The following is a 16,637-nucleotide window of genomic DNA, read 5'->3' as shown; positions in this document are numbered from 1 at the left end:
GGCCGAGGCGGGCGGATCATGAGGTCAGGAGATCGAGACCATCCTGGCTAACACGGTGAAACCCCGCCTCTACTAAAAATACAAAAAATTAGCCAGGCGAGGTGGCGGGCGACTGTAGTCCCAGCTACTCGGCAGGCTGAGGCAGGAGAATGGCATGACCCCGGGAGGCAGAGCTTGCAGTGAGCCGGGATTGTGCCACTGCACTCCAGCCTGGGTGACAGGGCGAGACTCGTCTCAAAAAAAAAAAATTCCCCCTGAAAATAATACAAATAATTCTAGACAGAATAGGCAGGCTTTGGGCTGAGTGAAGGAAGAACTTGTTTCTTCTGGGAGCCAGGAAATAGATAATGGGACAAGGTATCAGGTCAGAGTGTGTGCCTGAGGCCGGAACCTCCTGGGCTCAGTGACTTTGGCACAATGCAAGTGTTTTAAGGAAAATGCCTCGGTGTGTGGAGAAAGGGGTGAATAGTCAAATAGCAGCACTGGGAGCTCAGATATTGAATAATGTGTCCTGAGAACTTCTATAGCACTGGCCTCAAGCACTCCATGCTTGCACACTGGACTACCTGGTGCTGTTGTCTGGGCCAATGAGGTTTGATCCATGGACAAGGATGACCCCTGCTACTGGGTCACATGCTTTCAGTGGAGACACTGTGTATGTACCATGAATAACAGCAGCAGTACACTTGGCCCTCTGGTGGACTGATCAGATTTTCTAGCTTTTTTCTTCTTGTAAAACTAGTAATCAGCACTATTTGTACTCAGTGAGTGTCCTTGGGATTTTTGGAGTTTTCATGAAGATGGTGCCCAGAGAGAAGGAAAAGAGGTGTTTTTATGATAGTGGGATGGGTACTAATAGTTTTTTTTTTTAATTTTGCAGGTTAAAGTGTGATTGTATTAGTTTTCTAGGGGCTGCCATAACAAAGTGGCAGACCAGGTGGCTTAAACAACAGAAATGCATTTTCTCACAGCTTTGGAGACTGGAAGTCTGAGATCAAAATGTTGGCAGGATTGGCTTCTTCCAAGCCCTCTCTCTTTGGTTTATAGATAACTACTAATATGGTTAGGCTGTTTCCCTACCCTGAGCTCATCTTGAATTGTAATCCCCACAATCCCCAGGTGTGAAGGGAGAGACCAGGTGGCGGTCATTGAATCATAAGGGCGGTTCTCGTGATAGTGAGTGAGTTCTCATGAGATCTATGGTTTTATAAGGGGCTTTTCCTCTTTTGCTCGCCATTTCTTCCTGCTGCCTTATGAAGCTGGTGTCTTGCTTCCCCTTCGCCTTCCACCATGATTGTAAGTTTCCTGAGGCCTCCCCAGCCATGCTGAACTGTGAGTCAAGGAAACCTCTTTCATTTGTAAATTTCCCCGTCTTGGGCAGTTCTTCACAGCAGTGTGAAAATGGACCAATACAACTGCCTTCTCATTATGTCCTCACATGGCGTTTTCTCTGTGCTTAGGTCCACATTTCCTTTTGCTATAAGGACACACTGTTCATATTGCATTAGGACTCACCCTAATGACCTCATTATGACTGAATTACTTCTTTAAAGACTCAGTCTCCAAATACACTCATGTTCTGAGGTACTGGGCATTAGCACTGTTGAAATTTTAAGGAGAAACAAGCCCATACAGTGATCATATTTTTTGTCACCAGGATGGGAAGTGTAAAGTACCATTTATTTAAGCATTTTGCTTCTACAGTCAAATGAAATCACACTGCAGTTTTCATTTTGGAATAAACCCTTTTGCCAAATTTTAGATCAGGGTCATGCTAACTTCTGAAAAGTAGTTGACAAACTTTTCATTTTTGTCTATGCTCTGTAACAGTTTATGCAGGCTGACAAGGCCTGTCCTGCAACCATTGGGTTGAGATATGTTTCCAAAATCAGAACATTTGGGTTTTTAGGAAGGTAATAGCATGTACTAAACATATACTACACACACACACACACACACACACACATATACACATATACTATAGAACACATATCTTGCCCAGTGCGGTCTGTGACAAGAGTGCATAATAAAGCACATTAATATTTCAAAGTATAGTATGTAACAATAATAGAAAAAAGACCATATACATAGCTTCATATAAATTCAGGTCAAATTTTACTGTTAAATGAGTTCTAGTCAGATTTTGCCTTTAAATGTTTTATGAAAAAAGAATGTTTGAAATTTTAGAATTGTAAATAAGGAATTGCAAGACTGGGTAGCAGTGGGATTCTCTTTGCCCTGAGAACATGAAAGTTTCACCTGGGTATAGCTTGCTTAAAAACAGATACATTCAGTCTGAGCAACAAAAGGAGACCCCATTTCTACAACAATAAAAAAAAAAAAAAAAGGTAGCCGAGTGTGGGGGCAATTGCCTGTGGTTTCAGCTACTTGGGAGGCTGAGGTAGGAGTATTGCTTGAGCTTGGGAGGTCAAGGCTGCAGTGAGCTGTGATCGTGCCACTGCACTCCAGCCTGGGTGATGGAGTGAGACTCCGTCTCAAAAGAAGATGTATATATTGATATAGATACACACATATACATATAAAATATATGTTGTGATGGTTGATTTTATGTATCAACTTGACTGAGCTAAGGATGCTCAGATAGCTGGTAAAATCTTATTTCTGGAGGTACCTGTGAAGGTGTTTCCGGAAGAGATTAGCATTTGAATAAGTAGACTGGGTACGGCAGATTGTCCACACCAACGTGGGTGGGCATTGTGCAACCCACTGAGGAGTTGAACAGAAGAAAAAGGCAGAAGAGGATGAGCTGCTCGAGCGGGACCATCTGTCTTCTCCTGTCCTCAGATACTGGTGCTCTTGGGCCTTTGGATGTGGTGTGGGATGTACATCATCAGTCCCCAGTTATCCGAGCTTCAGACTCATACTGAAACTTATACCATTGGCTTCCCTGGTTCTCAGGCCTTTGAGCTTGGACTGGAACTACACCACCAGCTTTCCTGGGCCTCTAGCTTAGAAACAAGAGATCATGGGAATTCTCAGCCTACATAATCACATGAGCCAATCTCTCATAATCTTTCTATGTATCTGTATGTATATGGAACATACATTTTTATGCATTCCAAAATTTCTTCAGAATATAAACCTTTTTAAATTGTATATACATACAGATATATAGAATAATTTATCATTATATAAAATAAGGCTTATATTTCATTGGAGAACCTAATATGTGTATACATAATATATATTATATATACACACATGCACATATATATGTACAGGCATATATTCTGTGGCAACTCTTTCAGGTTGTCTGATTAATGAGCTACTTGGGTTAATTCTTGAGTCAATTGTGGTAATTTATAGATTTTCTAGAAACTTTCATAGCAATTATCAAATTTATTCCTAGGGTAGAAATAATACTCATTTAATTTCTAAAATATAAGGTTCATATTTACTTTAAATATAAATGATTTAAATGTGATTAAATCATGTTTTATTAATTATATCAGCTATATATTTTCCTGTTTCTTAAAAAGTCAACTCTTAAAATTATTCATTTCTGGGAGAGATTTTTTTAAGAATTCATTTGTAATGTCTTTCTTTTCAAAAAAATTCCTGGTAATGTGCTCTTTTTCTGACTTCTTCAGCTGGATGCTTAGCTTATGTATTTCATCCCTTGTTGAAGCAATAAAATCAAGTCTCCAAATTTTTCTGAGTACTACTTTGGTCTCATTCTCTAAGTCTGATGTGTAGTTATAAACTGCAGGCTTAATGAACTCAAAAGGCCAGTGTCTCCACCCTTTCTTCTGACCCCATCTCTTCCTGCCATCTTCAAAAGTCGCCACTATTGATTTCCCTTTTCTTTCCTGTGTGTTCATCCTCTTCCTTTGATTGCAATTCTTTCCATTGGATTTTTTTTTTCTTCAAAATCTCATTTTCTCCTATTAAAAACCCAAACAAACAAAAGCCTTTTCTTGGATCTGCACTGTCTCCTTTCACAGTTGAAATGTCAAGAGCTGTGGCATGCAGTGTTTGACTTAGTGACTCTTGGAGGTGTGGCACTTTTAGTGATGACAAGTCTAGTCAGTGACAATGGCCGTGGGTGGCTGGGGCAGAGAAAAGGTCAATGAAGATGAAGCTGAGGTGAAGAAACCAAAGTCTCTGTATTGGATCAGGATCTTGGGTCCATCCAGAATGATAGAAGGACTCAGAGGAAAAGTTCTGTGTGTGCCCGAATGAGAAAGTGGAGAAGAAAGATAAGAAGGTGAATGGAGGTGAAAAGGAGGGAAAGGTTATAAAGCCACATTGTGCCATCGCCAAAGAGCAGTGATTTTGGGGTGTGTGTGTGTGTGTGTTTTCTTTATGAGATGAAATTCCCAGAACATAAAATCGATCATTTTGAAGTGAAGAATTCAGTGGCATTTAGCACATCCACGATGTTGTGCAATCTCATCTCTATGTAAGTGCAAAACATTCCCATCACTCCAGGGTGAAATGCCTTGTCCCTTTGTCATATTAACAATGTTTAAGCATACATTTCAGAGGTGTTAAATCTATTCAGAGCGTTGTGTAATGATTTTGGTTGTGTTTTTCTTGGCTTTGGTTTGTCTTTAGGGAAAGCATGCTTTGTCTTAATTCTGCAATCTTATTTTTCGGTTTTGTCTTATTTATGGCTCCTTTTTTGGGGGTGGGGTGGGGTGGTTATGTGATCCATATTTTCTGATTTTATTTCTGAAAATTTCTGTGGAATATAAGCCCTTTTAAATTCTATTAATGGTTATATTACAGTAAAATCTTATATACATCAGCTATATATTTTCCTGTTTCTTAAAAAGTCAACTCTTAAAATTATTCATTTCTGGGAGAGATTTTTTTAAGAATTCATTTGTAATGTCTTTCTTTTCAAAAAAATTCCTGGTAATGTGCTCTTGGTATCAATGCCAAGAATCCACGAACTCTCTGCCATCTCAGATACCTATTATTACTTTTCTTTCCCAGTCTGCTTCCCTGTGCTTGATCTCCCATCTCTGCTCTGGAGTGCATGTTGCTAAATTATTACTTTTTACTAAGTTTCATGTTGTTAAATTGATTTATTTTACATTATGTATATTCTACCAGAAGGATTATCTATGACATTTGTATTCTGTTTTGTGACTACATTTATAACAATTATATAGAACTACTTTTTAGCGTAAATTCTTTCAGTGCTTACCTAGAAAGGTAGGAAGGAGAGAGCTGGAGAGACAGACAAACAGTTTACATTCTGGCCAAGAGACCTTGGCTCTAGCCCTAGATCAAGCACCTTGGGTGCCTCACAGGGATGTGGGAAAGGTGTCTTTATATCTTTTATCTCATCTCTCCACATGTGGTATCCTTGGCCACATCACTTACTCTGTCTACAATGATAGCAGACCTGCTGATAGGGCCAGAGGCTAAAAATGACACCAACATCAGCCATTCCTGAGCTCGAGTCACCACACATCCTAACAGAGAGGCAGGCAGAGCCCTGTCAAATCTCTTTAGCTTCCTTACTGTCAATTTTTTCTTTGCAAGATCCATAAGACCCTTCCAAGGTAGCTTTGATCTTGGATATTTGTCTCACAAATACTGTCTTAGTCTATTTTCTCTTGCCATAACAGAATACCACAGACTGGTTAATTTATTTTAAAAAGAAATATGTTCTTTACAGTTTTGGAGGCTGGGAAGTCCAAGATCAAGGGGCTACATCTGCTGAGGGACTTCTTACTGTGTTATAACGTAGCAAAGACATCACATGGCCACAGAGTAAGAGCCTATGTCAGCTCTGTTCTCTCTTCCTCTTCTTATAAAGCCACCAGTCCCATCATGGGGGCCCTACCCTGATGACCTTATCTAATCCTAATTATCTCCTAAAGGCTCCATCTCCAATCAACATATGAACTTTGGGATGAAGTTTCTAGTATGTAAAATTTCACTCAAATCAGAGCAAGACAAGTACAGTTTATTAAGAGTCAAACGCTGTTGGAAGAACTCCAGGTATTTTCCCAGGATTTTTCAATATTTATGTATTTTCTCCCATCTTTATTTGGGTTGATGCATGTTTGAGAAGTTTCCTGGAAACAATCTGCAGATGTCCTAGCATGTTGGCCGTGTTCCAGGTGGGGATTTCAGTGTGTGTACCTCTGGTCACACTGCAGGAATGATGGTGAGTCCTTCTGGCCTGCCTTTATCTCAGTGGTACACTCACTAGTTGTGGTCCTCATGGGGGCTATAGCACATGTCTGGATGTACCAGGTGCTAAAGGCACTTCAGATACTTTCCTGGGATGCCATTAGGGTCTCATTCTGAGTGGGACTGTGTGGGTGAACTCTTCTCATTCAGGGTTGTAGGCTCCTTGAGTGTAAGATGGTACTTGATTCTTCTCCAAGGAAAGAACTTGAGGTACAGGACAAAACCTGAGTTTGTATTTGGGTTGCCATAAGTTAATGTTGGAGTTTTTTTTGAAGAATTTAAGAAAACATAAAAGCCTGGATCCACTGGAATTAACTTACTAGTTCGGGTTCTTTTGATTACTCTTTTTAAAAAGGTGTTTGTGTGTGTTTGTGTGTATTTCTTGTTCACGGACCAACTCATGCTGTTTAACTTTAGAGTTGGGGGCTGCATCTTAGAGCAATACACCTTTAAGTGTGGCCCATGGCTGGATAGCATCAGCATCTCTTGGAAGCTTATTTGAAATGTAAATTCTCAGGTCCTAATGCACACCTACTGAATCAGAAACAGGTTGGGCCCCAGCAATCTGTATTTTAGGTCCTCCAAAAGATTATGGTGCACATTAAAGAATGAGAGCCACTGTTTTCAAGATGATTCAGTTTACTCTTCTCAATCTGCATGTAAGGTATTAAGAATCCCCCAGTCCCCTGACCAGAGGGGACGTGATTTACTCAAGATCACATGCCCTGTCAGATTGAGGGCTTGAACCCAGGTATTACTCATGAAACCAGCTGCTGTCAAGTCTGGAATATAAGAGATACTCAATAAACTAGCTCTCCTTCCTCTTGCTTCTGCCTCTCCCTAGGGGCAGCAGGGCATAATCAGCCAGGGGTATATTGAGGTCTCTCAATACTCTTTTCTTTCTCTTCCTAATGCAAATGCAATCCACAGGCACATGCTGTAAGCTCACTGTGTATCCAAGAGTAAGCCACCTTGCCCCTCTGGGCCTCAGTTTGCCCATTGTCATAACAAGAAAATGAAGGGTTGACTGGGCTCTCTAAGATCCCTTTCGGATCTGACTTCCTAAGGCCCCATGACAGGCTCTGACACACACACTTCTGCAGTCGGCTATCAGCGGCCATCTGGCAATTAGCAGTCTCTGAGGCAGCTAATCCCACTCTGAGCTGGATTAAAGCAGAAGTTTAAAACACGGAGACAGGCAGGTGATTTCTGTTAGAGTCTTTGGGTCCTGCTGTCCCTGGCAGCCCGGTGACAGAGGACAGAAAAGCTGATTTCTTTCCTTATCTATCTTGGGAGGCTCAGCAGAGCCAGATCAGCTTTCCGTAGGGGCATGTTGTGCTGGGAGATGTCCTGGGCTGCAGGAGGTGCCAGGGAGCTCCAGGAGCCCAACCCCGGTAATGCAGGGCATGGCTGGGCTAGCTCGGGGAGAACCAGGACAGGGCCAGTCAAGTTCTGTGTCCAGTGCTGCATTACCAGAAGCAGGTGCAGTGCAGAACCTGGGACAGAGGGGCCAGAATCACTTTGGGCCATGGCTCCCAGATGCCACGAAGGGCCTTGGGGTGGTAGCTGACAAGCTCTCAGCTCCTCTGGGGTGTCCTCTCATTAGGCAACATGGTCAGAAAGCAAACCCGTGTGTTCACTGCCTGAGGAGATAATTAACTTATCTCCTCAGAGGGCCTTGATTACATTCCTAGCATGATCAGAATGAGAAGTCTGAACTTGGAAACGCTGGTGGTGGTGGGAAGGTATTTGCAATGGTTGGCTGAGGAGCTGCTTGTTCAGAAATTGGGCGCATAATCAAACAAATGCCTCTTTTCCTAATTGTTGATAAAAATCAGCTACTATGGCAGATCCAGGGACTGACTCCTGAGACAACACATTACTTAAGGTGAGCATGCATCTGAATATGTTAGTGTGATCTAAAAACATTTCACATAGTTTAAAAACAAATTGTGCTCATTGTGAATTTTATAGAGAGTTGGGTACAGGGAGTGTGATTTACTGCCTGCATTTTGTGACTGGCTTGTTACAACTATCAGAAACCACCTTTCACAAATAATCACTCAGGTTATTGGACACCTACTATGTGCATCTCTGTGCTGGGTGCCATGGGACCAAAGCAGACAGGGTCCCTACCTTTGGGAAGTTTCCTGCTTATCCTTATATAAAAGTTTTAGAACATATTCCTGAACCCTGAGTTATGCAGTTTATTCTGTGAGGGCCACGGATGTTCAATTGATGGAGAAGTCAGAGTAGACCAGAAAATAATAGCTATTGCTTCTTGAGAGCTTACCTGTGCCATGCACAGTGCTATGCAATATTCCACTTAATTCTCACCACAGGTTTTTGATGTAGCTGCTATTATTATTACTCCTGTTTTATGTATTAGAAAACTGCAACCCAGAGAGGTTAAGTACCTGCACAAAGATGGGTAAGAAGCAGAGCCAGGAGGTGCACCGAGGTTTGTAGATGTTCAAAGTCTATGCTCTCAATACTTAGGCTGCAGAGGGATTGGCTTCCAAAAGCTACACTTGCCTTCTCTCTACTCACCTCTACCCTGCACAGGCGGAGACAGCTACAGAGCCTCTGGCTGGTACTTGAGTTGGTTCCTGCCCCAGGGCTTGTGTCTCAGCTTCACAGGCTCTCATCTCATTGCATAGCTTTCTCTTTCCCATTATCTGGGTCTCTGATGAAATATCTACTCCTTACAGAGGCCTCCACTGGCCATCCTATCTAAAATAAGGTACTCCCCCAGTCATTTTTGAATATTTTATTCTATCCGGTTTTTGTATAATTTACCATCATCTGAAATTAAATTATTTGTACATTTGTTCTCTTGTTAAATGTCTGCTTGATTCTTTTACCAGAAGGCAAGATAAAGAATCCTTGGATCGTGCACTTCTTGAAGCACTGTGATGTTAAACTTTCCAACAGTTTAGGGCAATGGACAGCTTAGGTGCTTTTGTGTCCACTTTCTGACAAGGATTTTGCAGCCCAGCGAGCTGAACCAACCTATTCAAGGCACATACCTGGTTAATGGCAGAGGTAGAACTGTCCCATTTATGAGCGTTCTGACCCCTGGCCCAGTGTTCTTTTACCTGTATTGGGAAAGACTCATTCCATGTGACATACAATAACCAAACTCAATCATTGTTTTAGAGTCTTGGAAACCAGGAAGTTGCTGAAGCTACCAGTGACACTGACTTAAAGTTTCCCATGAGTTCTTTTACTACTCTCATCCTCCAAAATGACATATCAAGTGGGACAATATAAAGACAGCTCTAGTTGATGAGAAATTAGATATCTGAAGATTTGAGATAGAGCAAATGATGAAACAAAGAAAGCATATTTTGTTAACTCATTCATATGGCCACCTTACTCCACAAGGTTTCAGTCTAGCTACAGAAATAAGATAAGTCAGAGTAAGAGAAGAAAGAAAAACTAGCTGGAAGCATAGCATGGTCCAGGAATGAGACCAAGAACACAGATTCTGAAGACCTACCACAGTGAATTGGACACAGTGGAGGCTCTGAATTTCCTAGCAGGTGTTCTCAAAAGAAAAAAATACTTGGTTGTTACATAATTCGAAGTGTCTTTCCATAAAAACAGAACAATTACTTAGGATAAAAACATCCATTTCATTTTCTAAACTGGAAGTTAATTTTCTTGAAAGAAATGTCTCTGGTAGACTGTTTCTCAGTCTAAACCTCTGAACTTTTTGATAGCAATACAAACCTCACTCTTCCATTGAGAATTATTGATGCATAGAAAATGGATTTATGTTCTAGCTACTCCCATTAACTAGGACAATTTTGTTGATCTTTACTTTCTATAGATTGTAGTAAAAATAGATACTGCTTTATTTTTCAAGTAAAGAAACTATCCCATTCCCCAGAGATACTGGTACACCCCTTTCATGTAGCAAGGTGTTGCTTCTCATTCAGCTACCACCACAGTAATTATTGATGTAGGCAAGAGTCATCAATAGATGTTGAAACTATTGGGCAAAAATTTGATGAGAAACAGGATATTTACTTAATCTCAAAATATGTCCACTTATTAAAAAGGGGAAATAGCAATTTTATGATGAATATCACCTCACCTTAACCAAGAGATTTTTAGGACAAATTAGTATGTGCTTCCTGAAACAATACACTGAGAAAGACAGATTGCTTCTGTGTATTCCTGCCAAGAATGCATAATCTGAATGCAACTCTGAAGAAACATCAGACAAAACCAAGTCATTCTATAAAATAAGTGACTTGTGCTCTTTAATAAGTGTAAAGGTTAGACTAAACACAGAGACTCGGGTAATGTTTCAGCTGAGAGAAGATCAAAGAGGCATGACAATGGAATGCAGTGTGTGATCCTGGATTGGATCTGGGACAAGAATTTTTTTCTTTTTTCTTTAGTTCTCTATTTTTTTTTTTTTTAATAGGAAAGTTGTTATTGGGACAATTGGCAACCTTTGGATAAGATGTATAGATTAGATACATATTTTCCGGATTTTGATAATTTTATCCTAATTATATAAAAGAGTATCCAAAATATACACTGAAGTTTTAGAGTTAGATAAATTTGCAACTTCTTCCCAAATGATCAAACCTACCTATACATCTATATCTATATCTATTCTATCTATCTATCTTATACACACATACACACACACTCACGTGAGATTGAGAGAGAGGGAATGTGGTAAAACATTAACAGCTGTCGAATCTGAAAGAAGGGTATCTGAAGTTCCTTCGGTTCTTCTTGTATTCTTTTTTTTTTCTGTAAATTTGAAATCACTTAAAAATAGTTATGACCATAACAAAGAAGGACAGATCTAATTAGGGGTTTTAAGAGGTCCTTGGCTAGCAGGCTACAACTCCATCTACAGGTGGGAGGAGCATCTGGACACCAGAGAGCAAACACCAATCAAATGTCAGGCAGCATTTTCACAGACAGTATTTGCCATTTCCAGGACACTTTAATTGACTTACTTTGTAAAGTCATTCCACCTCAGTAGTAGGGTCCTGTCTCCAATTTTTATTACTATAGAATTCCTTTTCAGCATAGAGGAAGATGACATTCTAAGAAGGATTTAAGTATTTCTCACCTTAAAATATCCTTGTTAATGATCAGCATCATCCACTGCCTCTTTATTACTATTATTTATATCTCACTGGGAAGATTTCTACAAGGATCTTTCAGTTGCCTTTCATCACCTCATCTTGATATATTTTCTTTTCCTCTGCTTTTTCTTCCAAATTTTTGTATTTTATTTTATGCCGACAGTTTTATAAGGAATGGTTTTAATAGGTACATGTTGTAAAATGGAAATATTTTACTAGGATATTACATAAAATGCACAGGAGAAACTAGCGTATAAATTATGTTTTTATTGTAAGGCTTTACTGCAAATAAGTTCACATATACAATCTTTTATTTATGATAAGAGCAAATTCTTTTTACTTATAGCTGCTTTAGAATTTGGTGCTTCAGTAAGGAAGCTTATGTGTAGCTACATAAAAGAAGGTTCTGTTTTGATGAAAAATGAAATCTCTTATTTAGGGAATGTTATTTTTCTTGTTGACTTATAAAAGTAGAGAAAAGATTAGGTGGTTGTGCTGGCAAATGGGAGGAGGGGGTCAGCCTTTGTAAGAAAAGGTTAAACTTGGAAAGAGGTGTACGTGGTCATCTTTCAACAGGGCCTCAATGCCAGGGTATCCTCAACATATCCTTAATCTACCCCCACCCAATCTAACCTCTCAAGCTCTAACCTCCCCAGCTTTTCCGTTTACTTTGAGACAAATCCACTAATGAGCTGAGACCCTGATACTCCTATAAAACAAGTTTTTCCTGCTCATGGAAGAAAACAGGATTATAGTATGTGAATATCATCTATTGTTTCTCAACAATAATGCAGAGCTCTGTGTGCCCTGCCCCAGAGATAAAGAGAGATCTTTCACAAAGTTGAACCTTCGCTACAAGGATTATACAATTCCAAATTTCCTGTTTAAAAATTTTCTTTGTTTAGAAATCATGCATGCTTAGTTTATGTATTTTCATTTAACATATAAGGAATTTTAAACCTTGGGGTCCCAAGTAATCATTGGGTGCCACGATGCACTCACCTTTCTACTCTGAGGGAAACAATTGCAGTGGTCAGACACTCCCTTCATATAAGGTAGTATCATGAATTTGCTCAGACTGGCTCAGCTCTGTTGCCAGCAAACTCCTCATCTGAACCCAACATGTTTTGAACTAGTAGAGAGTCCAGGTCTACTTGGACAATTGAGGAATCCCCCTTATCAGCCACCCTTGGGCAGATGGCAAGATCAGCACAGGTAAATCCTGGTATTGTTTGGCCCTGTATTTGGGAATAAAAAAACTAAAGAAATTGTATAGCCTGTCTCTGTTTCTTACTGACTTGAAATTTCTATCTCATTGAATTAGGGAATTAACTGAAACGCAGTCTTGCCCCTTGAGAGGAGGTGTGCCTAACTTTGGCAGGCCATGAAAAATGTCCTGTTGGAAACTGAAACTCAGCAAATAAGACTCTTTCATTTAATCGTCTATCCGTAAGCATTTATTGAGTCTCCTTTCCTGGTTTGTATTTCTTCGCCAAAAATCTCCTCCTCTTAGTTTCCTGTTTCTGTTAAAGGCACCCTAGTTTTTCCTGCTCCTAGGGTGAAATTAAACAACAGCAACTTCTGAAATGCAAAATTTCAGGGAATGATTCTTAAGAAAAACCAATGGGTGGATTTACTTCAGTTTTAATTTGTCTCCTTTTTGTTGTCAAATCTAATTTTTTTTCCTTTTTCCCTTTTTTTTTTCTCTTCTCTTTCTCCTTTCTCTTATGCTCTTTCAATACATTCTTTTCAAAAGGTGGAGAGTTCACTAAGATATTCATCTCTGGAATTTATGAAATGGTACTGAGAAAGTCTGGTTTTTCTTTTGCACACAGAATTAATATTTTGTGCAAGTCCTCTTTATATATGATAATTCAATGCAAAAGACAATAGACATTTTTATTCCTTTCTGCATATCTATTTGCCTGGCCTGCTGATGTGTATAGAGTTTCCAACAGAACATTCTGATACCTGGCCAATTGGGACCTCTGGCTTCTGGGTTTCTCTAATCAGTCAATATTTTGATGTTCTTAGGGGCTCTGATGGTGGAACAGGGCTGAGCCAGCCTCTCATGAACAAAGTCTTGGTAAGCAACTAAAAAATATTATGCAAGGGACAAATACATTTTAAAACTGCCATAAATCTGTTTCTCTAACAAATTGACTTTTGCTCTTGCCAGGTTCCCATCCAGTCTTTGCCAAGTATGCACCTATCATTGCAATCGGGTTGCAATTGACATGTAGATACATTTTTGCATTCTGATTTTTCAACTTAATGTTCCATCTATTATAAATACTTATTCTTACTGCCACATATTTACTTTTTCTGACAACTATTGAGTACCTATTATGTGTCAAGCTACTGTGTTAGAAAAGGGACTGAAACAGTATGGTGGCCAGACAGCTGGAATCGATAGACCACTCTTCAATTCTTGGCTATGCCATTTACTTACTTTGGGCTTTGAGCAAGTTGCTTATTTGAACCTCAGTTTTCTCATCTGTTAAATTGAGAATAACAACATACATTATTAGAATTATAAAATTTTATTGAGCTATGGAGATAAAATGCAAAATGCGTAACAGTGCTTGGCATATAATAAGCTTTAAGTAGTTCTGGTGAATAATATGCTATTATTGGACTTGATGATATACCTGTGACCTCAAGAAGTTTAATAAAGAGTGATGTATATACATATACGTCAATACATATACACAACGAGAAATGACAGGGGTCATTATAAATATCTCTACAGGCTTCACTGGAGGCCCCGAGTAAAGCATGTTAGATTTCACCTGGAAATAGAGGTGTGAAAAATCAAAATATTTACAAAGAGGCAATAAGTAAGCTCAATTTTGAAGGCAAACTAGCACTTTTTGCACAGAGAAGGCCCCACTAATTCTAAAGATGTATGTGTAAAGCCAAGCTAATATTTTTGTCTTAGTTTTAAGGACAAGAAGGATTTTACCAAGAGGAGATGAATAAAGGCTATTCTAGGTAGAAGCTACAAGACAAAGGCATTGAATTGTGGATGTTTATGCAGGAAATGGGTGTGTTTATGATTTGTTTAGTGCAATAGGAACAGAGGTCTCCAGGTGGGGCCATGGCAAAAAAAAATGAGGTTAGAGAGGAAGGTACGGAAGAGCTCACAGAAGCCTTAGGAGCCAAAATGCTCCCATGCAGGTGGGAGGAATATCATGTTCATAAAACCCCTCTGGTGGCAGAGTAAAGTCTAGACTTGGGAGGACAAAGCTGAAGACAAGAAACAAGTCCATTGCAGTGGTCCAGACTAGAGAGGGTAGTGCTGAGCTAACTCTGGGTAATATTCAATCATGTTAACATTCCATATAACCTAAATATCGTGTTCAGGGGCACTTAAATTAACTTTAAACTTTTGCTATTCTGAATATTGCCATGGTTTGCATCTTTATATGCACAAAATATTTCTTTCTTTCAGATATGTTCTTCAAGATAAAAAGCATGAACATCTGCATGACTCTTGATAATTATAGGTAAATTTGTGTTAAATGGGATTTCCCAATTATATTTTCACCAGGGTACATTTGTGTGCAGGGTTTCACGACACCCTTGGAAACACTGGGTGCTGACATTCTTTTCTTTGTTGTCTTAGAGAGCATAAAACTGTTGTTTTAATTTGCCTTTCCTTGATATCTAGAAAAATAATATGTTTTCCCCATTTGTCTTCTAATTATGTGTCCTCACTTGTGAATTGCATGTCCTGTCCTTTGCCCATTTGATAAGCAATTGTGTTAAATCCCTTTTTGGCTGGCCTCTCTTCTGGCAACTCTCCACATACACATTTCCCCACAGGCTCTCTTTCTAATTTCTTTTCTCTTTGATCTATTGAAACCAAATCCTTTTCCTAACTCAATATTACAATAGACATAACAATTCTAATTGCTCTATTGATTCATGGCCACTATAGTCGTGGGCACATTAGGAAGAACAGGGCTTTGCTATCAGGGACCAAGGTTTAAAAGCCTGACTTCATGCTATCTAGATGTGTGATTTGGTGCCTGTGTCTTAAGCATGCTTAACCAATTTGTTTATTTCTAAATGGGAACATTAATACACGTCATTATCAATTAGAAAGTGTACTTGACCATTAGTACAGACATTCAAATATAGCGGCTTAAAAAAAGTAGTAGGCTATGTTTTCATGTTAAATAGCTTTGGAGGTGAAGAGGCCAGGACTGATATGGCAGTTCCATGAGGTCTTCCCCTGCCTTCAGCATGTCGGTGGGATTAGGATCGGTTTGGGGGAGAATGACAGAATTGTCCAGACTTATAAACAGCCTTATTCCTTAAGGACCAGGGAAGCAATTGGATAGTGTTGGATTATGGTAAGGCTGAACATCTTCACTTACTCATCAAATAAGTTTTTCTAAGTACATGTATACAGAGCTCCAAGGTTTCCTATAATGGAAAATATACATGCTAAGTCAAACAAGAAGATCCAGGTTATAAGAGTCAGTTCCTAAACCATAGAAAGCTATGATCTCTGTTTAGAATGACCCAGGCTTGGAACCTCTGGGTTCCATGGTGACTCTGTAGCCTTCTACCTAGTTGTCCAAGTATCCTTACAATAAACGTTCATTCCAGAAAACACATCCCTGTAAACTAACCAGATGTAGGCTCATAAATAGCCTCTCAGGGTTATTCAAAAGAAGAAACCATATCCTCATCAGATGCAGTCAGTTATGGATGTCTGCATTATGGTCTGTTGGTTAGAAGATCAACCTCCTGTTTATGTAGTCTCATTATTTATATAGATGCCATGGAGCATAGCAAGACCATGTCATGGACAGACGGTCTCATAGACCCCCTGCCAGCTGAGAACACAGAATCCTCTTGTTCTCTTGATATGGCTTACTATTATCACCAGTAGAATCATCATAATTCTACTTCTGACAAAATGTATTCATTACAAATGAAATTTTTGTTCAGATCTCATAGTTCATGCCTGAAAGCAAAGATATTAGAATTAATGAGCATTTTTGCTGATGAGAAGAAAAATCACTGAAGGGTGATTGGACTTTAGCCTTTTAATGAGTCTAATATTCTTCTTTCATTAGGGCTGACAAGGGTATATCCAGCTCCCTTACGCTGTGTGCCACAGTTTAAGAATGTACTTTATATAACATGAAGCCAGCTTTTCTTTCACAGTAATATAGCCTAGTAATCATGAGCACAGGCAAACGGAGCTCCATTGAAGGGGGAATCTGGGCAGAGGTAGGGTGACAATTGTGAACCTTATTAGCAGGTGGTAGAGGGCCTTGATGGGCTTATTAAATGGCAGTGTGATTTGATTCTACTTTTCCTTTC

Source organism: Trachypithecus francoisi, unplaced genomic scaffold, assembly GCF_009764315.1.
Source record: "Trachypithecus francoisi isolate TF-2019V2 unplaced genomic scaffold, Tfra_2.0 Lachesis_group17, whole genome shotgun sequence".
Lineage (NCBI taxonomy): Eukaryota > Metazoa > Chordata > Mammalia > Primates > Cercopithecidae > Trachypithecus > Trachypithecus francoisi.
Note: the sequence above shows the minus strand (reverse complement) of the source record.